General features: G+C 32.9%; 1 protein-coding gene across 5 annotated transcripts in view; it reads left to right on the forward strand.

Moving 5' to 3' along the window:
• MGAT4C (MGAT4 family member C) overlaps nucleotides 1-26468 on the forward strand; it is a 326567-nt gene that overhangs the window by 121912 nt on the left and 178187 nt on the right. Inside the window, exon 3 of one of the 5 annotated variants that reach the window (XM_066549702.1) lies at nucleotides 1032-1122. The exons of the other annotated variants lie outside the window; for them this stretch is intronic. The gene's annotated coding sequence lies outside the window, so the exon portion shown is untranslated. The remainder of the gene's footprint in view (nucleotides 1-1031; nucleotides 1123-26468) is intronic. 5 annotated transcript variants of the gene reach the window in all.

Consider the following 26468-nt stretch of genomic DNA (forward strand, 5'->3'; position numbering starts at 1 on the left):
TGAAACCTATTATGACAGGAGGCATAATAAAACAAGATCCATAGTTGTGTAACCACAATTTACTTGTTTCAGGACAGTGTACCCATCTATTTTCTCTCATAATTAGATTGTAAATTTCAACAGGGAAGGCTCTTTGTCATAAATCTATCGAATACCTAGCAGCATATAGTCCAATTCTGCCTGGAATGTCTTAGAACATCTACCATAAAATAAAATAAAAATAAGCATTGAGGAATTATTTATAAATATTGTGTTCTATTTGTCTCTCAGCATTTCCCTAACACAAACCAGCAAGAGACATTACAGTACATAATGATTTTTTTCACTGTTCTTTCTCCATGAATGATATAAATTCTCAAATGATGCATGTCTACCTTCCTGTTTGTGACAGAGAGAGGGACACACCGTACACACACATTTTTACTAAGAATTAAGAAGTAGGGCATTCTGCATGCTGCTTAATCAGAAGACTCTCTTTAACACAGGAACATGGTCCTATGAAGTAACTTTACTGTTATGATAACAGTTTAAGCATTTGCATTTTTCCTAGGTGTTCTTAACTTGAGCTTTCAGACATGAGCAAATGTGAGCAACTGCATTCTCTGAACAAAGATAGAGAACTTTTGTCTTTCATGTGACTTGGAGATCAACATAAATCTCCCCAGAGAAATGTCTGCATATCTATAACTTGGATACTTAATTAATTCTATCCAAGAGGGAAATGCCTTTCTCTCTGTGTCCTGTCCTGTTTACCGAAGAAACATATCTAATTTCAGTCTGCCCTAAAGTGAAGCAATATGTGTTAGTAGCTGGGAGGGGCTTTGCCACTTCTTCAGTCAAAAACACAATTTAAAAAAGGAGGAAATAATGATATTATTTACAGCATTAAGGAAAAAAATGTGTTCTTCCCATTGTGATTCTGTCAATCTTCCACAAGTTAATTTTTTTTAATAGTTTCCTATCTCAGAAATACTCACCAATTGAAATTGAAAGTACTAGCATTTTGTTTCTTTTGTTCTTGTGTATTTCAGATCTGTCTTTAATTAAGATGACTTTTTTCAATTCACTGTCTACCTGAAAAACCAGTAAGATAAGGCAGTTTAATTCTGCTGCTTCTATAAGGTAACATGAGCTATTCTGTAACTTTCATTCATTTGATGGGATATTAATATATATTAAATATATCTATATATTTCTTTATTTTATATTTACTTTATATTTATATCCCTATATATTTATATAATATGTTTATTTTATATATTTATATTTATATTATTTAAATATATGAAATATATTAATATGTCTATAGTATATTTAAATTTATTTTTATATGTTTGAATTATATAATTTATATATTTAATATATTAATATATATTAAAATTAAGTCAGTAAAATAGTTAACATCTCAATAATCAAGCCAGCAACTACTAAAGTCACTTTAATCTGATGAGAATCTCAACAGAGAGGTGCAGCAGATTTTATATTTCAGTTAAAGCTTTGTGTTTCAGTGTTGTGGTGACAGGCTTGGTGCCAATATCTGCTTTAGCTATTCTTAATAGAGGTATAAAATAAGATTTATACTTGAAGATCTAGTGGGTAGGGACCCTACTATTCTCAAATTAAAAGCCACCACTCCCTGAAAGTATCATTTTGTTAAAATAAGGTCACTCTGAAATTACTGATGCGATATTCATTCACTTAGAAACCAATTTTTTGTTTCTATTCTTTTTCTTGTGGTGTCTAACAAAAAATGCCGAAATAAGCTTGGAACCGACCTTAGGAAGGAACACAAAACCTTCTATCTCCTTCACCTCCACTTGATCCTGTCTCCACATTGCAATCATAAATATGTCTAGTATTTTTGCACAGTATTGTTTTTCTTCCTTTCAGCCTCCTTATTTGCTTTCCTGGCTAGATAGCATTGTTGAGAGGTGAATAGCAAGCATCCTTGTTTGGGAAAACAATGAATTAAGAGTACTTGGGCTTCAGTATGTCTGGTTTGGGGCTTTTCTTTTTCCCTAGAGAAATATGCTAGTACTATCTGTGGAATGTCACGTTTCCAGGGTTTTTCAAGCAAGTACACAACTAAAAGGCAGACTGAAAAAAAACCTATGGAGGCAAGTGCTTCTCAGACAGCAGTCTCATAACAGAGACTGAGAGTAGCAAGAATGCATTAAGCTGGAACTTTGGTCAATCATTTCATAATGTGGAGCCATGCTTCAGGCAAGAGAATACATTAGTGCCTTTTTCTGAATCACTCCCATTAATTTAAATAGCTGAAATCCTCAAAATTTTTACTTAAAGGAAAAAAAAACCTACTGAAAATTTTATCTATTGAGAACAGAAATACGTATATTTAGCAATTAATTTGAATGCATCATAAATTCACTTCCTAGTAAACTAAACTGCTATTATACTGAGGTCATTTAAAAGCCAAAATAAAATAAATCTAAGTGTATCACCATCTGTTCTATTCAGTCTGAATGAAAAGGAGCCCCATCACCCAGCAGCCTTAAGGAATAAGGTATAAATACATAAATACTGCTGTATATTAGACAACTTTGGAATGCAACTAAGAATCTCGAGTTACATGAGTTAGCAACAGGAAAATATGCTTACACCCAAAGAAAGAAATGATTGAAAGACAGCTCAGTGTGATCACAAAAGATTCAGTTCCCTGCTCTTTTGATTAAAAATAAAAATACCTCTCCATCTCAATAATTTTCATTTTAACAGGGAAATATTTGAAATTCATTTTAAAAGTTTAACTGCAGTATTTTTTGCTGCTTTACTATCTGTTTGGTTGTTTCTTTGGCTGACTGATTGCCACGCAGCTGTATTTCTGATTCCTTCATGAATCACCTATATCCCATCTTCAGTCTGAGACTTCTAGTCAACAGTTTTCCAACAGGGGGCTGGTGACAAAACTTAAAAGTGTAAACCCGTGACAGTTCACTTCAATGGCATTATCATTTCTGAAATTAAGTTAATATTGCAGAATTTGGTTTTTTTCTGAGTAGATGGGTGTTAATCACAAAGTTTACTAATGTAGCATTTTTCACAAAGCATTTCATTTGAGATAGTAACATTATTGAGAATGTGTAGATGATAAAGTAATAAAAGTTTTCAACCAGGAAAGGTACTGTCTGTGACATAACTTACATGTGAGACTATAATTTGGCTAACCTCAAGTCCTCAATGTTTTTTTTTCATTTGCTATTGTGATGATACTTTCCTGTAAGTTAAAATTGTGTCTTTGCCTCTTGAGAAAGGCATAAATAGCATGCACTGTCCTATTACTCCAAATGTGCATAAAACTCCTTCCTAATTTCATGCACACCTTGAAGTCATATTTCTGAAGATGCACAGTTTATGCTACTCATTTACAGTAACTATCATCCGGGAAATTAATTTTCGTCAGGAAATTCACCATACAACCCCATATTCATAATAGTCATCATTTATCATCTTTGAAATCCTCATTCTTCCAAAGGACTGTCTGTAAAAAAATGTGCAAACCTGACATTTTACTTTTATCAGTCTTTCTAAAACTTCTGATTTACATACATGGATTTTTAATGAAAAGAATAGACAGACTTTGAATGCCATTACTGAAGATATTTTTTTAATATCCCTGCTATTTCCAGTAGATCAACAACAGCCATAGAACATATACACTGCCTTTAAGATTTTTGAACACCCTCCTAGATGTATTATATAAGTCAGTAACTTCAGAATATGCTGAGGACAGTCTGCTTCTGAAACCCATAAATTACAGTCAGAATCATTCAGACCAAAACCACTATTTCCCTGGACAACTGCTGAAGTCAAGTATATACTATTAATAATTCAAACCGACTCCTGTGAAATTTCTTAACTTTACAGTGACTTTGACAAACTGCATAATTCATGCTTTAAGCAACTTCATTTAATCCTAACTTCACCATTTCTTTTAGATTAGCATTTTAATGACATGTGCCTAACAAGGCTGCTTAAGCTTTGCAAATTTTCTTCATACACTTATATATTTATGTTTGATTATAGAGTTTTGGTTTTCCTCTGGTGTATTCAAAAAAGTGAAGGACACAGTATTTGTAATTATAGGGAATATTAACCAATGGTTTAGGGGCAGCACAGTAAAAAAGGAAGCAAATTAGAATCAGCATTGGAAAACAAAAGAGTAGAAAAAGGTTTTTGCATTTTTACATACACTTTTTACATGTATATGTTGTACTATTACTGATGTTAATAACCTTTTACAGCCTGAGAAAGATGCCAGCAAACCTATGATATTTATCTAAATATTGGTTGCATTCTAATTTCTAAACAGAATGAGTAGCTGTGTGATGTGTGCACATACAAAACCATAGCTTGTTGTGCAAAACAGAGAGTTCATGTCTTCTTATTGTCAGAGGCATGACCAAAGAATCAGGTTTTGGTTTTGTTATTGTTCTTTTCATCTGGGTTTTTTATGTCTTGTAGTTATTCAGGATTTTGGGGGGTTTATTTCTTTTTTTTCTCTTCAGCCGGAGTTATCACAGAATTGTGCTGCTTCCCAGATTTTATAAGTCAAATAAAAGCTAAGAAATAGTTCTGGTACTGAGTTAATTCTTTGGTTAGAAGTTCAGAGCCAGGTAAGTGCTGGAAAAAAATTTTTCTTAGATGAAAAGCAGCCACTGTTGACTTTTGTACTGTATTTTTAACGAACTTGAAGACAGTGATTGACAGACCTACTTTGCTATTTCCAAGTTTTCAAAGCTGGATTTCTTTTTCATATCCAATTTGGACTTTCTTTCAATTATTTTGGGAGCTAATAAATATTCAAACAAATAATTGCATACCTCTTCACAAAGAATGATGAGATGGAAATTTGAAAAAAACACCAACATTTCTTCTTCCTTAACAAAGTTTATACAGTTACAAATATGTTTTGATTTTATCAGACATCTTCATTCCTTTAGGAGTGAAGAAACTCTAGCAAGGTTTTGACAGCTTCATCACCAGGAAGAACCTCTAGAGTCTGAAACCTCTGTCCAGTATGTCTGTGATGGAATAAATTAACATATCATTTTCTTTCTCTTTGAAGTTATGGCAGTATTTGACTAGATATGATTGAAAAGAAATTGTGACAAAATAAGATGCCTATATTCTCCAGAGCTTGACCTTAAAGTGGAGGTGCAGCAATTAGTCTGGAAGATTTTTCTACTTCTGTCTAGGACATTTTCAAATTCAATTTATAAAAACAGCAGACAAGTAAGATAAAACTTTTTCTTAAATAGGATTTTAGTCAAACTAACTATAGCATTCAATAACTTTTTTATTGCTTTTGGGTAGTGCAGTTATCTTCATGGAAGATTAATAAATGTATTCAACAATGTGCTTTATCTCTGGTAGAATTTAGTTTCATGTTAGTCCTATACAGCTGCTAATAAGCTTCTGGGTATATCCATGACATTTATGAATCTTAAACTGGAGATCTGTAGTAATTGAAGAATTTCCTCTGTATTGGACAAAGATGTGTAGAATTCTCCTTTTTCAGAGAAATATCTCAGTTCAGCAGAATCACATTTTGGAATGGGAATAGTAGTTGCATTAAATTATTGCCTGAAGGTCCTCTGTATGTTCTCATCTTCAGAGCTTAAGACAATCCATCCTTGATTAGTACGTACAACTCCAAACTCCATGAATTTATAGAAGCACTCTAATTCAAATATCAACTTCCAAAAAATGGAGAAAGGCAGTGTTAGGAGTGAACATTGCCTGATTCCAAGAAGAAAAGGACTCTAAAAGTGATGACTTAAATTTATGTTAATTTGAAACTTTTACTGGGAATTTTTGCATAAGAAAATTGCTTACTTTGCATCCAAATTTGACATTTATCAGGTTTAGTATCTTTAGTATTGGATTTGAATTGAGTTCATTACCTACTTTTACCTATTTTCTTTCTTCAGTTCATCTTTGCAGGAAAAACCACTGAATTTTTACCCTCAAAACTCAAAACTGTAAGTCAGAACCAATTCCACATTTATAAAAAATATTTTAAAGATAATATTAATTTCCCATGTCTTCTCCTTTTTTACTTTGAAAAGATTTTAAAAGACCCTACTCTCAGAGCAATTGCAGGCAAACCATGCTTGAATTTCTCAGACAACAGAAATTCATAAAACTGAATTCTGTCCTCTGGGACTGTTTTAGATGGCTTGAAAGGGGGTATTTCTTATTCAAAGATAATTTTAAAAGACATTTTACAAAGTATCTAGGAGTTTGAGTGCTGAAGATATGATTTTGAATGTCCACAAAATGTAGAGGTTTTTTTATCTTTTCTTCTTTTTAGTCCAATTTCATTAAGAAGAGTTTGTGCAACCACTTATCCATCTGTCTTTCCCTTTTCTCTAATAACCCTTTACCTGCTGGTCAGTTTAAACTAAATTTGACACAGAACTACAGAGCTCAAAACAAATATATGGTTCTGAGTTTTTAAAATTCACAAATAAGTAGAAAGAAAAATGTATACCATATTGAAAGAAAAGCTTCTTCAGAAGCTCAGGAATTATTTATTCTTTCTGAATTCTAGGATGACTTTGGTTGACTTGAACCCTGGCAATTCCTGTTCACTCCTGCCAAGGTGATAGGTGGGAAAAGGGCATAGGAAGAACCAGAAATACACACAAGGTAGGCAAGAAGCAAAGTGGTAAACAAGACGCCACAAAGCAGATGTGTCGTAGGTAGAAACACAAATCCCTGGGAAAATAGTTCAATTTGCTTCATTGTTCACTAAAAGAGAAGTGACAAATCAAAGCTATTTTTTAACTTTCCACTGTCCTAAATGCTTTTGAGAAAATACTGAAAAAAAAATAAAGTGAACTGCTTAGAACTTGACAGGGAGGAAGAGCTGATAAATTCAAGAGTGATGTGATTATATAAGGTGTCCAGGTACAACGTGCTGTGATCCAGGGCCATAATCAAACTTTGATGTATGTTAGCAAGAGGTCACTTATGAGCTGAAATTAGCATCTCTATTTCAGCACTGCATTTAAAACCTTGAGTCACACTAGATTTTGTGATTTTAAAGTTGCCTTAAATTCTTACATGTGCGCAGATATTTCCTACTTGAAAGATGTGTCTAAATTTTGTACTACACTTTTCATCCCTGAGATCATGCCTGGTTCTGGATGGGGAAATGAATGAATAATTAATGCAGTCTTTAGGGCTCTAATTTTTACACCAAATTTTTAAGATTGTAGGCCTTTTGCATCCTATACACACATGACTGTCTGTCTCTTTCTTCAGCACATGAAGCATTGTTGAAATCTTTGGAAAAAATCTGGATTTGCAAGCTGCTGAAAAAGCACTTTGTTGCATAGCAGGTGCAGGTGAACTGAAGGTCGAAATCTGTTTGATGTGCACTGCACTTTGTTATGATTTTATGTAGATACAAGCAAATACATTTGAGCAGAATCTAGTATATGATCAAAGTCAAATGCACATGGGCTTACAGTTTCTGAACCTCATATAATCTCTTTTGGAGTTCATAAAATCTTAAACTTTTTTTCTCCTTCTGAGAATTTGGTGTTTTCATAGTGTTTATCTGTTCTTCTGAACCCATCTTTTTGATTCCAGTTTTGTTATTCCCAAAAACAACATCAATAAATCATTGCAACAAGTTATTTTTTTTCCAATCTGTCTGACAAATGCATGAGTTACAGCTTTGTTTGGATCTCTTTTAGCTTAGGTGCAATTTGATTAAAATCAGCTTTTCTGAAACAGACAATAGCTTTACATTTTGAATAAAAAATATTACTGAGATAGGATTAACCTCACCATTTTAGGTCTAGAACCATAAAAATACTATGGCAGGCAGATACATCTTGCTGTTGTATTTGGGGGATCATCTAGGCCAACCTTTTGCCCAAAGAAGGGCTGAATTCAGAGCTAGAGCCAGATTTCCCTTGGTCTTTTTCGGCTGAACTTTCAGTTTTTTAAGGGCAAGATTTCACTCCATCTCTGGAGAGACCGGTCCATATTTAATGACTCATGGTGTAAAGAGGTTTTTCTTTACAGAATCACAGCATGAAAGGTTGGAAAAGACCTTTGAGATCATAAAGTCCAACCTACAATCTCAGATCTCCTCATCAACTAAACCATGACACTCAGTGCCACATCCAGTCTTTTTTTTATATTTAATTGAAATTTTTACTCTGCCTCCTAGTTCCTATTGCATTGTCTTCTGCATGTCAGTGAGGAAACTGGCATCTAATACTTGATTTTCAAGTTTTAACAGCTCATTCTAATTCCTTCCATTTCTCGGACTGCTGCTGAAATTCAGCTTAGTTTTAAATAACTTTCTGGTAGCACAGCTTTAAATTAAGATGAATACTAATGTTTCACTGGGTTTGGAAAAATATCCACATTTATTTCTATTTTTATATCTTTTTACATATTTATGCCTTTTAGAATTTAATCATTCATGTTATATTAGGATAATGAGTAACACATTTTTTATTTGCATATAGATTCTTTTACATATTTTATTGATTTTCTCTTTTTTGAAAGTGAGTGTTCTGATTCTTTTTAAATATGGTCTGTGAGTATCTTGTCAACTTTGTGTGAGGGGTCAACTTTTAATCAAATTTAATGATTAAAAACTCAGAAGCTTAGAGGGGGAGTCTTGCCATAAGACTTACAAAATCTTTAACAAGGCTACAAAATAAATAAAAATATGTCAGTCTTCCATTTTTGAGTATTAGAAGACTGTAATGCTTCAATAAAGGGCCTTCACTTAGAGGCAAAAAGAAATTTGGAATGGATCTGCTTTAGTTGGGAGAACCTAAAAAGACCTGTTTTGATGATGAAGAAGTAGCCATCGAATTCTCATGTCTTCAGTTAGCAAACTGGATTGTCACAGTTATTGTGCCATAGATAAATTATCAGTGATGCATTGGTAGTCAGTGAGTGCATTTATGGGTGAAAGGTGATTCTATTCATTAAGCACAAAAAGTATCTCTTATTAGCCATAATAAGAAAAAGTACTAGTTTATATTAATTTGATTTTTTTCTATTCTCCTATATGTTTTCTTTAAAACTTCTTCTAAAAATGAAGAGCATATTACAGGGCAGGAAATACAAAATATCTGAACCAAATGAAGAATATTAAAAGTGACTTTTGATGGTTCTTGTCAGAGTATAGATTCAATTTTCAAATACTTTTATTCAGTATGTCCTAAATATGTCAGATCCAGACAGTTTACTCAAGTTATGGTACTTTTGGTCTGCTGTTTTCTAGTCTTACTAGTATATTGGCCAAGATGAACCTAAAATAGGTTAGAGGAAAAATCTGAACTATTTTATAGGAACACATCTTCGAAACCACTGTGGTTCTCATACTAAACGAAGTAATGGAAGATTATTTGTCACAGTAAATTAATTGGTCTCTCAAAACATATTTTATTTCTAGGAAACACCAGTAATTTATTTGCTTTCACTTCAAGTTATAATTTTTTGGAAAAAAACCTCTGTATTGCCATACATCCATGAAAGGTGCTGCCTCTGTTGATAACTTCTGTAAAGATGTTTCATGGTCACAATACATAATATACGCCCCTGCTTTTGCAAAAGGAATTTTATAAGGGTTCTTTTTTTTTCTTTTTTTTCTTTTTTTTTATGAAAGGCATATAATATGGGACATATAATGCTTTAAGTGCGCTAGCAAAAGATTTTATCTATCCAAAGAACATTTTTCTTAGTAAATTATTCATTCAAGGTAAATGATGGGAAACAAAAGTTAACATTTTTATAGGGTTTACAAACAGAGGTGTCATGCAAAAGATATATGATACTTTACAGAATCTGAGTTTAAAACAGTGTGAAAATATCTACATGCACTCAGATTATAAGTTTGTATTTTTATGTGTGTAATAGTGGAATAATTTTTTTTTAAAGAATACAAAATGTGGGTTTCAGCATTTCATTTTAGTTGAACTTTTACATTTTTATATTATTTTTAAATCCTCTCTTGAGTTTGCATACAAAAAAAAGAGTGGAAGATTTTGCTTTTGATTAAAAGAGAGTCAAATAAATATATCTAGGTTTATTTTTTCCCCTGTTTTCCTGTAGGTTTAGTGGAATATCCAAAGTAAAACAATAGAGGAAATGAAAAATAGAAGAATGACTAGAACTGCAATCATTGCCTTTGTCACATTCCTTAAAACTTAGGCATCTAGCATGGGGAAAAACCTGGCTTAAGTTTTCTCTTCCACCATAGGAAATATGAGTGTTTCATATCTTTAACATAAATTCTCCTGACTGATCTCACATTTTCCTCCTCATTTTTCAGTTCAATAATTATTGCACTTGTAGCCCCTTGGAAAAATGAAATTGATTCCAAGAAAACTATCTGGAGAAAATTATTTGAAACTGTCAGTGATTTTGATGATACTTAAGCTGCAATGTTACAGAGCTAAATTTTCTTCAAAACTTATTTCAGGCTGCTATGCTGGAGCTTTTGAGAAAAAATCAAGCTTTAAAAAAAATCCTAGCAATGCAATAAAGTTCAGGAAACTTAGAAGTGATGGATTTTCCAGATTCTGCTGTCAACATGATATTCTTCCTCAGAATTCTCTCTATGTCCTGAATTCAGGTTTGGTAACTGATATAAGAACAGGGGAAAAACTACACTAAATATCCAGTTTTGGCTGTGGTTTCATATTTTTTTTTTCTGTCTTTGTCTGAAGATTTATTTAAAATATAATAAACCTAGATGAAGCATTAACAATGCAGAAGAAAATTAATATAGGCTAGAATATGAGTCGATAAGAACGTCAGACTAGAGAAGAGTATCAGATTAGAGAAGCACTTAATTCTACTAAAGTAATTGAGGCAGTGTTTTTGTTTCTATTTTCAATCTAACTTGGATGATATTTTGTAATTTCCAAGAACGGGTTTACTGAAAGTAGTCTCAATCAATCTGCCTGAAGTTATGTCATGGGAGGTTTATGTTGGATATTAGAAAAAGGCTTTTCACCAGAGGCTTGTTAGGCAATGGAACTTGCTCTTGGACTCCTGGAGTCCTTGTGGGTCCCATCCAACTCAGCATATCCTGAGATTCTCTTGAATTCTCTGCTGTGCTACAGCTATCCAAGTAAATGTTACATTTCTGGATGCATTTTCTAAATAATGGAATTGTCATGGCTGTAATTGTGTTTAAAATTTATACAAAATTCAATTGGAAACTCCTAATTCAGAATAAAAATAGGAACTTTAAATTGGAAAAATTTGCTTTCTTTACTGATTAAATTTCAAAGTAATGAATTAAAAAACAGATTCAAATTCAGTTGAAAATTGTTTCTATAATTCTGTGAAAGGTAATTCCTAGATTCTACACCACATAAACACTTTGAAAGCACAGAAAACCAGTGTTCAGTTACCTAATTAATTTTGTATGCTGGGAAAGCACAAACAATGGGATTGTCTATCTCTGTTGCTGCTTTTGTGGGGCTTGTGGGAGAAGCCTTTGTAAATATTTCAAAATTGCCCTGTTATAAATGATCAATGTTTAAAATATAAATTTTTAAACTGCTTAAATGTTAGTTAGGTCCACAGATAATATCTTTAGAACAGATTGGACCTAAGTTAGCACAAGCAATAAAAACTTGAAAAAAAGACATTGGAAAACAATTAGAAATTCAGATGGATACGTGATACGCGATTGTATTTCTTTTGAAGTTAGTTTCTATATTACTTTCCATAAACAGAGCTCAGGATGGACTTGTTGCAGTAGACATAATACAGTTGGTTCTTTAAGTTAAAGCTTAATAGATATGATTTGTGAAAGTCAACACTTCTGCTAATCTTCCCATACAATGTCAAAGCCCAAAATGCAAACATCTATTACTCATTGAAGTAAATGAAAAAAGATGTGGCTTTATGCATTAGCAATTAGGTCCATAAATAATTTCTTTAGTACAGAATGAGCTTTAGTTAGTAACAAAACTAGCAAAGAGATTGTTCAGGAATCCTTAAGTACTGAGATACTGCAACTGGATTCTTAGCAGATGTCATTATTGCATTGAATAATTCACAATCATGCACTATTAATATCTTCCTTTCCATTGAATAACTAGAAAAACAATGGAAAGAGCAATATATGCAATTGTGTATTTTTGGCCTGTCAATAAGGATGTTCTTTGAACACATTAATTGAATTAAATGTTCTTTATGTTGATAGGATCAACTCTGATTTTACATATGCAATATATTTTATATTGTCCCTTTATACTTGTCAATGATAGACAATAACCATGGAAATCCAAATCATAATTTTTTTAAGAACATGTGACAATTTAAAAGAAAGCTACTTAACAAATTTTGTTAGTACTCATTTGCTCCAAGTTATCAGACCCACACTTCTGCAGTGTTCTTATGCCATGTATACCAGCTGTTGCTATTGCTGTGGTCATGGGTCTTCATTATTAAAACATTTGCAAGGGCTAAAGTTGCTCCTTCTTAAAAATCACCTTTAGCTTTGATGCCATTTCCCAATACTTGAATGCAGAAATTTTTCAGAATGTTTTCTTTCATCATTGAAGATGGCTTGATTCCATGGAAACTGTTAGAGTTTTTATATATTTGTGAAAATTATTTCGTATCCACCCTCTTGCCAGCCATTCAGGTGATATGGGGATGGTCAGAGGGTCATTTAGAGGTGATTTAAAGGAGCTGATCGAGCAGCGCTTGCCCTCTTGGGGTATGAGATCTTACCAGGACACTCCCTGAACTAATTCATCCCTCTGATTATTACCCACTGCTGGTTGTCCAGGTTGGCCATGATGAGATTGACAAGAAGGGTACCAGAGTAATTAAAAGGACTTCAAGGCCCTGTGTTGATTGGCACAGGAGCACAGGTGCTCTTCTGCTCAGCTTCTTTGGCAGCAGGGATGAATCATGAAAGGACCAGGAAAACAAACCCACATTATCAGTAAGTGACTTAAGGGCTGGTGCCACCAGTGAAATTTTGGTTTCTTTCATCATGGGGCAATTTTTTACAGCACTAGGCCTGCTAGGGTTGGATGGGCTTCATCTGTCTAGGAAGGACAAAAGTATTCTAGCCTGTGTGTTGAAGAGCTGATTGAGAAGGTTTTTAACTAAGTTTGAAAGGGGAAGGGAATGAAACCAGATTCTCCAGAAATAAGTTGAAAATCAAGCTTTATATAGCCATCATCATGTGATTTATTTATTTCTCAAAAGTCTCTATGTGGTCTAAACTGGTATCACACTAGGCAAGTCCATAAATATTGATTTAAAGACAACTAAAAATTTTGCCTCTAGTGCAAGCATTTAATTTTCTTTTAATTGTTTTGGTTTTAACTGTTGACTTTTAACTTGTTTTGGTATACTGTATTTACAAAATATGACAGAATTAAATACATACAGGTTAAAATGAATAAAATATCAGAGAAGCAGTACAAACAAATGATATTTGGAATGTTGTATACAAACAGACATAGAATATAATAGAAAAAATATTATTTATAAACCAAGCAGAATTTTACAGAATTCTTAAGGTGATATTTTTTACAATAGCTGTAAGAATAATTTTTGTGGCTGATTCAATTAGTTACTGATGACACAAACTTTTTCTATTTCTTGTTATCATCACAGTGAAGAATAGGCCTTTGCATCTCTTACAAAGCCATCAGTCGAGCATGCATTTCACTTGTGAGCCATACAGTAGTTTTTGAATTGTTAATGTCTTATGAAATGTCAGTATGATGAATTGCCATTTGAAAGATGTAGTGATGTCAACTTTAGACAAACAAAGTTGTAATGTATATTGCACAATGGTATTTGCATAGTGTTTTGCCATCAAGCAATACTTTAAATTCAAGCATTAAAATCATGGAACAAAACAAATTTAAGGTTTATTAAAGCTGGAATAGATTCTGTAAGAATATCTGAAATATTGTAATTAGTTTTACATAGTTATTGCAAACACATAAGCTATATGTTTCAGATTATTCTTGACTCTGCAATATCTCCTATGGCTGAAAGTTTAAATATTAATTACTGGCCTGTTCATTAATTGTATATATAGGATCTCTTAGTGACCGACAAAATTCATTCTCATAATTCTTTAACTAGGAATGAGCCTGCAGTGAAAAAGGTTGGAGTTTCAGTAGCAGAAATCATGCCTAGTCCAGCCAATTGCATCAGGAAGACATTATGTTCAGTGGTCACAATGGAGGAAAAGAAAATTCTTGGGTTTTTCTATGCTCAAGGATCTGTGATTACTGGGCAGCTGGAAGAGTTCTAATACGTCTAAGTTTGCTTACTGGAAATCTCTCTGACAACACAGATTTCTACACCCTCAACAAAGCAGGGAACCTTAACCCTGGAGCAATTTTAAGGAAAATGTGGACAATTACATGATGGGATTCAACAACAGACTCCAAATAGATTGTTTTAACATTATACAGATATAAGCTGTAGAATTTATCTGTAAAGCATGCCTCAGTGAAGGATTTCTGGCACATAAGCTTTGATGAAGGGAAGACAAATTCTATTAACACAAGCAGAAGAAATATTGAGTAAACTAAAAGGATATTTAGCTTGCTTATTTTAGTCTATGATCATCAAGTTACAAGCATCCCCTTGGCAATATAGATTTTCCCACAAAGAATCCAGCTGAAGACCCTCCATATGTTTTATTCCCTTGTAATTGTTGAAGACTGGGTCTTGTGCTCAAAGTGATGTTTTTGAATCCTCCAATGGGACAGTTCATATAATATTTAAGGCTACATAGCCCCCATTAAGAAACAGCATACCAGTAGAGAAGGAACGTCACATTTTTTTCAAGTAGAAGTTTTATGAATTACTTGAGATTAAGCCTTCTCTTCCAATTAAAACAAACAAACATACAAGCAAGCAAAGTCTAATAAAAGGAAGGTAGTTTCAAATATTTGAACTTAGGATACATAGTGTGAGACCAAGGCTTTCCCCCCAGACTCAAAATCATTCTTAAAACTTGCTGAATAATTTAGGATACACTGCACACTGCAGTGTTAATGACATCAGCATCTACATATCTTTGGTTGTAACTGAATAGCAAATTATTGTCTTACTTGTTGATCTGAATTCTCTTTTCAGTAAAATTCATGGAATGGCTTATCTTCTTTTGTGTCCTAATTGGTTCATGTGTCTGCCTCTAAAAATAATTTTTTTGTCAACAATTAGGCAATTGCAATTGCCAATGTGAAACTGTGCTACAAGGCATTTTATTTTCTTGTAGTTCCAGTTGAACTGATTTTGGAACATTAAAGCAGCATATTTAGAAAACATGTTTTCCCGTGTCAGAAACACTGATCCCTATTAAAATACAGTTCAAGAGATTTTTTCACTTTAATTTTTTCCTCCTAGAAACAGTTCTTGGAAGACTTAAAGAGAAAAATGTGTGATTTCAATGCATGGGGGTGAGAGGATATGTTTACAGAAAAGGGAATGAGTATAGGGTATAATATAAACTTTCCATTTCAACTTTCTACAAGAAAATTGTTAAAACCTTCAGTGGCTAAATATCTGTTAAGACCTTACAGATGTTCTAAAGACTGTTTTATTAAAAATTATTATAAAAATATGCCTAACAGTCCAAGCCTCTTTATGATACCACCATACTATTTTCTTTACCATTTCTGAGAAATACTTGACATTTTAAATTTTTAAAAATTAAAGAATTAAATAATAGTGCAATGGTAATAATATACTTAACATACTGATGATCTATTTTTTTATTTTGGAATATTTATAGCTACTTTATAAGATAACTTTTAGCAAATTACATGTTAGGCAGAAGACAAAAGAAAAAAATATTTAAAAAAAATATTTAGTTATGAATTACATTGCTTCACCACAATACCAATACAATAAATTAAACCTAGGTTTTATGAAAATCTTTCATATGGGAAATATTTTATTAAAGTTGTACTTTTGACTATATATCTACCATGTTATGAATTTATATGTGCCAAATCTTTTGTTGCCTGTAAGGCTGTAGCCTCCAGAGGGCCATTATCATACGTGGGCACAGAAATGAAGCAGTTTTTCACAAAGTCTTTTCTCCACAGTACTGTTACATTGTTTAACATAACTATGTCACCTACTTGCCTCAGCAATAAAAATGTTAAAAATATCTTATTCCTGTATAATTACTCTTGCTATCTCCTACTACAGAAAGAATAAGCTTTTTCTGAAGGTACAGCTGAAATCCACCTAAAACCACAAAGCCTAGCTCTAAATTCAAAGATACAGAAGTTTCAGGTTTTCTGCATTCTTTCTTCTGTGCCATTCTTCAGTGTATAAATTCCATTGTATTGGTGTGCTGTAGTTCATGTCAATATTATAAAGCAGAAATATATGTGACTATTCCTTTAATATCTGAACATTCTTGATATATTTAATTAAGCATGAAAATATTTAAAAGACACTCTAATCACTTCACTTCTAAGTAGCTCTTCTTAATTCCTGTTTTATTGTTAAGTTAGCCAGCAAAAGAAAGCAGATAGAGCCATTGGTAAATTCTTGAATTACTTGTAATACAACATAATTCAAAACCCCTGATCTTTAATCTTAGTGGTACCCAGTACTGGAACCTAGTGGTTCCAGTAATAATTGTGAATTTTAACTTTAAATAATCTCATTGATTATAAATGCATATTAGAAATAAAAGATTATCATATGATGAAGCCTGCACCCCACTATGCAAAATTTTCAACAAATTTCATCAGCATATGTTATAAGGATAAAATCAAAAGCTAAGGAATTTTTAAAGAAATTAATAGCACTGAATATTTTGAGGAAAAGGCATTACTTGTAGGATACTCTGTTTGTATTGTATCCAGTGACCACTTCATACTAGGACTAAGTCCAGGATGATGGGACCTTTTTTTACAGTTGAAAGTAATCTTTACTGGATTAAAGTGTGTTAACCTCTTTGCTCTTCAGCTTTGCCCATCTTGCCTTTCTGCTACATTGAGACATATTCTCTGGTATGAAAACTGAGATATTGGAAAAGCACTAAGTATTCCTCATGTTGTCCTCAGCAAAAGGCAGCAGAGAATCCTGTCAAAATGTATTTCTTTCCATTGTGTAAAACTGAGTAAAACAAAAGAACTCATGCCTTCAAAAAGGCCCTGTTCCACCAAAGTAAAGGGGCATAGATTTCCTGCCTTCACTGGCATAGGGGGAACCAACTCCACCTCCATTGCCTTAACTCTCTGAAATGCACTAACTAAGAAAAAAATTGACCCTCTGAATCTTCTTTGTGACAGATATTGTATACCTGACTCAATCTGAGTTTAGTGTCCAAAGCCGAAATATATTTTACAGAAGAATGGAATCAGACAACTGAAAAAAATATCATTTCCATTTTGAGCCCTGGGTAACTCCTAAGCAGGGCAGTAAGAATTCTATTTGAAAGCAGCAGAGAAACGAAAGAAATACGTACAGCTTTCAGCTTGGAAGAGTCAATGCAATACACCATGTTTTCCCCATATTTTCCTTTAGTTCTGATGCAGAACCTATGGCTTTAGTGGATAAACTTTAGTGGATAAACTTTTTTATGGCATTTCAATGCAATATGTGTGTTATTTGAATAGTTCCAGATGGGAGGGACCTACAAGGATAATTTATTCTACTTCTCTGATCACTACAGCACTGCTATAAAGCATGCTATAAAGGGCATTGTGCATTGCAGCAAAATGTAGCATAAGAAGTTATAGTTACATTATTAAACACAGTTCCAAGCCAGATGCAAAAGAGGGGAAAAAATCACAGAAAAAAACATAGAGAATGTTATATTTTTCATATTAAAAGTGGAAAAAAATTAGTTATCTTAGAGAGCCATATCACAATGTATAGCCTTGAGACTTAAGTTACAGCAGGTTCTACATATTCTCCTGTTCAGTGTTGGATACGGCATTAAATCAAACTTTGATCAGTATTTTATTTTTAAAGTGATTATAAAATTTTAATTGTTCAGTCACCTAAATGATGACAAGCAATGAATGTAAAAATGAATCAAAAAATAATAATTCTTTGAATGCTTGATCTCAGTTTTAGGTTTAAGATTCTTGAAAATATAACTGCATGTGGGTGGTATCATTGCTTGATCTGGAGGCTACTAAATTAGGATTTTCCCAATTACCTATCCCAGCATTAGCTGTGAGGAAAACCGAGTCTGAGTCTGGTTTATGTAAAAATAAGAAACATTCCTCCTGCATCTTAAAAATGTTGAATATTTATTATAGCTGCCATAGAAGACTCTCTAGAAGACAGTCAGGGCCAGTATCAAAGAACATGCAGCTTTGTATCAAGTACACTGCTGAACTAATTTTAAATTCACTGTATTTGTTACACTATAGTAAGCGTGCTGATATCTTTCTATAGCTTTATTCTTGTCACCAAGTAGCTATGTGAGAATGCAGGAGCAAAGTACATTAAAGTGGTTTCTAAAACAAAGAATCAAAGTGGAATGAATTGCAAAATGGCATTTTCTTTTACTGTAAACAATCTTCATTCTACTTCTGCATTAATCGGCGACAGAGAAAATCTTAGAGAGCAGGTTCTTAGAAAAATGATTGTCATGGGATAGGTTTCTGAGCTTTACTAGAATATCATTTAGCTCTGGACACTTCTCCTAATGGTAATTCAATTTTGCTTTTTTGGAAACAAATCTCAATTATGAAGCTTATGCAGTACTTGTATAGCACTTAGAAAACCTCTGTGTAACAAGAACAATCAAAGACCTCTTCTATAAGAGGAGAAAGAGGGTAAAACAGAATACAAAAATCTGTCGTAAATTGGCTGCATACAGAATAAATGGTGATAAAGCTGAATCCTTTATTCTTACTGTTTGAACTGAGACAAAATGCAATTTCATCCAACTACAGAAAATCATTGGCGCTGTATCAATTGCTACCAACAAAAATTGTTAAAGAGAGCATCATTATTCAATTAAAAATGTACAATATAACTTTTTAAAACTAATAAGCAGTGACTGTGCTTTCTTATTCTGTTTTATATACAAAAGCCATAAAAAGGAATTAATGTCTTATATTTAAGAACACAGTAAAATTAGTGAATATATTTTTTCTTCTGATATTTTACTGTGCAGTAGTAATTCAGTGAAAGAGGATACTAGTGTATCCCCTGCCCTCCATCCCCATCTTTTTCTGGCTACATATACAGTAAAATCATAGGAAATGTATGTTTTACATGGGGAGATAAGTTGATGAGTTGCCTAGCAACAACATCTGTGTCATTTTCCCTTCAGTATGTAGTATGTATTTGTGTCTAGAATGCTATTTATCTTCATTAGAACTAAGCAATTTAGGTTGTCAAGTCTCTGGTGACCATTAGGTATCTGATAACCATATATTTTGGGGTCAATCAGATGCACTTACAAGCAAAATAGAACCAGCATAAATCCTCTATCCTGTATTTGCAAATTATGGCATCATTAACATTGGAGTATTGCCTCCCACTTCATTGGTCCCTATTCTTATTGGTATCCATTTAGTAAGCTGTGAGAACAGAAAGTTAAGACCAAGCCTTTATTATCAATTTTCTTTATAACAGTCACATTGTCCTGACTGTGACTGTCTTATCATAGCAGCCTCTCTTGCATTTCAGAAAAAATTCTTAAGGTCCTTTTTTTCATTGTATCACCCAGTAAATCTGACAACCTCATTAAAGTCACTAAATGCAGCTCTGGATCACTATGTACACAATTTCACTTATTTGAAAAAGAAGCCAATTAACAATATAAAAACCCCACAAATTCCCCCCATCCCCCAAAAAAACCCAAACCGAACTGCCACACATGAAAACATCTGAAGACTTCAAAATCCCTAAAACAAAAACAAAACCCTATACATGTCTCTATATGTCTATAATGAAACATGTGTACATATACCAAGATATCTATAGGTATGTATACATGCACATACATATCTGCATATCTGCATAAAGCCCATTGACATTTCTGCCTCAAAACTGTGCTGCAACCTCAGTACAGATATTACCAACTATGCCACAGTCATCTTAAAACATTTTTTTCCTCTCCAGAAAAAACTCCAAACCATTGATAAGGTTTCTGAGGTGATGTAGAGTACAGTAACTCTCATATTTATAAGATTTAATAAAATCCTTACATAAATGCTTATATTTTGAGGTGTTTCTTCTGCTTTCACCACTTATATCTACCTTACAAAACCTTAGTGCATCAGATTCTTAAGAAGCAGTGCTTCTAAATAGGATATATATCAAAGGATATAGAGAAATATTAAGACTTAGACCTTCTTGGATGGGGAGGGAAAAAACAGTTTATTCTAATTTAACCTGACCCTTTTATCCCTATTGAATATAATTCTGACAAAAGAGAAAATCTGAAGAAAAATTTCAATGCTAACCATTTAAATTCTACTGGCATATGTGTGAAAATGAGTTATTTTTCCTTATCTCTTCAAAGTGTTATGTGAAGTGTCACAACAGGTGAAATGGAAACTGTAAGTTCCATTCTTTGAAGTAACCTCATCTTACTTATAAATACTATGCTTATTCCTTTATTCTAGTGATTCATATTTTCTGTCATGACTAGCAAGAATCATTATGCTGATGTGGTAATACAGCACTCAGACCAAATGCTGAACTTTTATTATTATTACCCAGTTGGTATCTTAGACAAGCAACTGATGGATTTTATTAACAATGCCAGGATTGTGGAAGGATTAGCCAAATGGATTTTTACTGCATCTTTCATTGCTGTGATTGTTTTTTCATGGATTATTTGGAAATAAAGATCAGAGTATTCTTCCAAATCCTAAAAATGAAAACTTAAAAAAACCCCAACAAACAAACAGAAGCTAATCAGATTACATAGTAACTGTTGTTCTTAAGAAGATTATGACTCAAATTCCTGATTGAATATGCAAATAAAATATGGAATTTTGGTTCTATAACTTTATATTTTCCTGAATATTAAGAGACCATTTCTTGACATTAAAATTGATAGTCTTTAGAAGTTCCTTGGTATTGACCTATGACAGGGCAAGGAAAGCTTTAACAAATACACATTTTGTAGTGTGAAAATGTCAAATCTGAGTTTTGCATTACTATGACTTCTGACTTTGATTTGAAAGCATATTCAAGTTTCAAAGCAGAGAGAGATTTGCAGTTTTCATTTGGAAATGGGATTACAGAAAATTTAAAGAGCTATATAAAAAATCTATACTATTTATAATAAAGTGTGCAACACAGTTTAGAAAGCTAGAGTAGTTGATCAAGTAATGGTTGGCATAATTTTAGTAGAGAAATAAGTAATATTAACAAAACAGCACATTAATTTTGTCTTGATGTCTCTAGTTCACAATTTTGTCAAAATTTTAGACAATAACTGTGAATCATATCTATGATTATTGACTGCAGTACTGCTGAATGTAGTATATTCAGTGACTTGAGTAACATGTTTTATTGATAAGAATATTTAATTGTGCATGCTCAGGAATATTTGTGCACATAAGAATGATCAGAGTGTTTCCTTAGTTTTACTCCTTTGCCTCAAAAAATAATAAATAAAAACCAATTTTTTTCTTAAACTCCATGCTTGTTTTTTTTTTTTCTTAAGCTCCAATTTTATAGGAACACTTGTGTTCTCAACCATGTGTGACTATGACATCTGATCCATGAGACACTGAGTGCAATATCCTTGACTGTATGGACGTATCTAGCAACATTATAAATGCTCGCCTGGTCTGAAATCCATATGTTATTACTGATAAAATAAAAACTTCTCTGGATGTCATATGTCCAGCCCAACATGAATATCTATAAAACAGTATCAAAAATATTACATTTGACTCCGTCAATTTTTTGTTAACAAATGTTTTATAATCTTTTTGTGTTCATAAAATTTTAATGTTAAGGAGGAAAATATTATTTATTATATCTTTTCAGCTAAGGAATTTGAGAAGTAAAACTCTAAAACTACAGTTAGCTGCAGGATTTAGGATTATTTCTGACTTTCACTTCACATGAGCTAAGTGAATAAAGGTTGGCTGCCATTCTTACTCTGCAACAAGTAAGCTGTACCCATGGTATCCTACTTTTTTATATGTGAGGTGCCATAGAAAGAGAATTTCAGTATGCTACCCAGATGGATGTTGTGTTTGATTAACAGAGGTCTGATGGGATGAATAAAACCAAGATTGGAAGAAATAACAGAAAGGATCCAGATGCATAAATATCCTTTCCTTCTCCCAGACCTAGAAATGAATGAACATGGTTAGCTGAACTATCATTCTTATGGTAGCTGTTGATGTTAAAAAGAAGTAAAACAAAGCAAGCCCTGGAGCTCTTCCTAAGCAAAGATATGAAACTGGGGCATGTCAACAAGAGAAATCATTCTACAATAACTTAAGATATGAATTTCAGAATGCCTTACTCAGGGCATTCCTAATTTTGCAATTCCTAATACAAAATTACTTTCATGTTAGCTATACAGTTACCTCCTTATACAAACAGTGTTTCAGTGATTTTACTTTTTTTTTTACTATCGTTCAACGTGTTGCTTCTACTGTGTTATTGCATAAAGACACTTTAGGTTTTTTTTCTTTCAAACAGAGTAATTAAAAGCATTGTTTCAAGACTGATTTGTCAAATCAATGAGAGAAATGGCTTTCCTGTAAAATCAGTAGAGTAAAAAAGACAGCATTAATAAAACAGACAATAGTCTACTGAAAGATAACTAAATCAAAATACCTCTTCTGCAAAGTGTATTTTGTTGCATTAATTCATGGATTATATGTGGTATTCTCTAAACATCCTTCCTGTTGGAAAGAAAAAAATTAAGGGTAAGGTAATTTGAGAAAGTATTAGATAAAAATATTTCAAAAAGTGAAGGAAATTTCAAGCAGAAGTCTTGGATTCAGAAAGGCGATACAAAGTCTGGATGACATAAGGTAAAGAAGGGGTTCGTTAAGTGAGCCCATGGTTGACACATGTGAAGGGAAAAAGGCACAAAGGAACTCTAGGCAGAAAACTGAAATTGTTAAGTCTGATCCTTAGGCATCCAGAAGGAATTAGCTTGTTAACGGGATATAAGAAAGTATCTATAGAAATAGAGAAAAATGGTGCTTTCTTTGTTTTTCAAGTAAGTTAGCCAATGATAAATGTCAGTGTTTGCATAACAGATTGAAAGCCTAACAGACTATATGTCTGTTGGGTATGAGTATTGAGAAAGCAATAATGAACTGTGGAGAGGTAGTAAAACAGGAACAATAACTGGGTGGATGGTCATGGGGTCATTAGTTTTTCATGAAGAGACAGAAGCAATTGTCTCCTCTGCTGAACAAAAAAATTATTTTCCTTTTGTGGCTTTGTGTTGAGCTTTTTTTTAATAGGTGGAAGTCAAAAGGGCAGATGGGTAATCTGGAATTCAGTAAAAAAGGCTGTAAAATAATGTTATAGGTGAAGGAATCTGCTTCATTGAGGTTGTCTGATACTGATGAGCTTTTTTAATGCAAAAGGGAGTAATAAGTAAATAGGGGAGTGTTAAATGAGAACACAGGGAGACATAAACATATTAGACATCAGGGGATAACAGAAATAATGGCAGAGTCCAAAAGTCCACAGTTAGTTAGTGATAGATCTTTACAAAATCCCAGGCAGAGCTTTAGGGAAGGCCATGTGGTTTTTAACCCTCACAATCTAAGCCTGTTAAAACCTGGGGGCTGCCAGCTCTGTGTCTCTGAGTGTCCAGTCACCTGACTTTTTCTATCCTTTGCCATCTTCCACTCTGAGGATTGTTTTCAATGATTGGAAGACTTTCCAAAGTTGTTGCTATGTGTTATTTCTCTAGGATGTATGCAATAATTCTATGCCATATTGTAATAATGACCTACACTGAGTTTTTTAGAAGTGATTGAAAAATAAATCTCTCAGGAGGCTAGAAGTATGCCAACTTTAGCCTTATGCTTGACAGAACTCTTGATGCAATTGTTAATGAATCAATAAGGCACAGTCTCATGTGTCTTGATTCCAATTAAAATGTTGGAAGTATGTGAGATGAAGCTGATGTCTAGATAGATAAATATATTTAATCATCTGTGTCTACTTGCATAAATACATCCACATCATTCTAGTTGGTTGTGTGAGATGTGCTATTTTCTCTTCATGTCCAGTAAGCTTTGAGATTTAAGAATTTCTTCTGTTCCATCTGGGATTTGAATACAGAATACAAAAAGCTTCTTATACAGAAATAAAACTAACAAAATGAGTCTTTAATTAATTTAGAACATTAACGGTTTATAAGAAAATGTGCTAGTGATGTACAGAAATACAGCCATCATCTCTGAATTATCTGCACATATTTTTTGTTAATACCTGTAATTCTTGTTTAGATAATTTTTGAGGATTTTGAAAAATTGTCTGCAATATAGACAAATCTGTATATTCCATCAGCTTGGCTGAAACCCTACAAGTATATTTGACTGGGATTGGATGTTAATAAATCTTTTCTGTATACACTAATATTGCAGAATAAATTTGATGAGTGGGAAAAGATTTTTGATGTTTCTGAAAAGTACAGGCAATTCAATACGAAAATGTTAAATTTTCTCAATTTTCAGCAGTATAAAGGAAGCTGTATTCTATTTTAGGTTTCAAAAGTTTGACATTAGGGAACTGTATACTCTGTTAGAAAGCAGATGTTCTTTGTAGGCAGGCAATAATCTTGCTCTGGGAAGAGAAGTAGCCTCCTTTGCAAAACAGTTTGAAGACCAAATACTCTACCCTCGCTCTGTTGACTAATGAGAGTCTAGGTACCTAATATTCCCACAGGGTATGCCTGGAGTTAATTAATGAGCAACATTAAGCACAAGAGTCTGTTTAAAGTCGTAGTTAACCCCAGGCTGAAAAGCAGACATTTCCTTAGGCAAAAGTCATTCTCAAAAAAGTGAGTATCTCATAAAATTATTTCAAAGCACCTGTTCTGTAGTAGTTTTTCTTGAATTTCTGTGGCTAGTTCTGCTTCCATCTATCAATTTGCTGGCAGTTTTGGAGAACAGAAAAAATATTATATTTTTGTTTATTTATTTTTGATCTAAAAATAACTAATGTGCTTTAGATATTAAAATAATTTTAAAATGAAAAATTATTCCAAATATAAGGACAGACATCTAGTTTATTAATGGAAAAAGTAAAATACTTAGAATCAGAATGTTTGTACTGTCTCTAAATAGATATATTTAAAGATGAACATTTTTTTACTTAATTTACAATCTTTCTTGGTATCTACACAAGTATTATTGTTATTGACATTTTTCACTCCCCCTCCCTCATGCAACTGGCTAAAATTATTTGCTCAGTAGAATTTTTAAAATTACATCTTTCTTTGTCCATTGGAAATCTGAACAGAAAAGATAGTACTGTAAATAGACAGGTAAAACAAATACCTGCATATGATCCCTCTATTATAAAAATTCCCTGCATTTTTCAGCTAGGCAACAAAGAAATTTTTTTTTAGATTCAGAAAAATAATATTTTGGTTCAAATTTTACCACAGTATGGACAACTCATTTTCTAACATTTAAACTAGGAATATTGTTATTACGTAATTTAAGTAATACAAAAAGAGTTTTTCAAGAAGCCATTAACTGAAATTACAATTATAAGACTTTTTAAAGATTCTCAGAGATGCATCAGAAAGCACAGAGCACTACTATTGTTCCCTTCAGAACACCAAGATTTTGAAAACATTGAGTTCCATGTAAAAATAGATTTTTACACCTATTGGTGGTGAAGTAAGACACCTGTGGATCCATCTTTGATCAGTGTTACATATTTAAATTACATTTTCTGTTAGACGTCATAACTAACACAAGAGGGGATCATTAGAAACAATAAGGGACAATGGAGACAGTGATAAAAAGCCATGTTCTTCTTTCTGTTTCTGATTAGGAAATACATAACACTGTGCCTGATACCGTTGTCTTCTAAAAATCATTAGGCAATCACCTGTATATTATTTCCCACGTTGAAAACATTTTTCATTGCAAAATATTTTTCAAATGTACATGAAGCAGAATGCTGATTATTGTGTAATCCAATTCTAAAAAGCCACAATCTTTGTAACAAAATATAAAATATACTGTGTGATCCAAATATTTGCAGGTAACAAAGAAAGGCAAAATCCACACCTGAAGTGTAAAAAGTAGGTTTATTCCATCACTACACTGGCAGATTGGGGACACATGCACTGCTAAGTTAACTCAAACTTAGCAGGGGCCAAAAGTGCGAGCACTCTGCCCAACCTCACGTTAAAATAAAGGTCTGACACAAGCACAATCCTTCACAAGTCTGTGTTTTACAATCTCCAAACTTCTCATCTCTTTTCCTTCCTTACAAGGAGGGCCAAGTCTATG

This window comes from Molothrus aeneus, chromosome 5, assembly GCF_037042795.1.
Source record: "Molothrus aeneus isolate 106 chromosome 5, BPBGC_Maene_1.0, whole genome shotgun sequence".
Lineage (NCBI taxonomy): Eukaryota > Metazoa > Chordata > Aves > Passeriformes > Icteridae > Molothrus > Molothrus aeneus.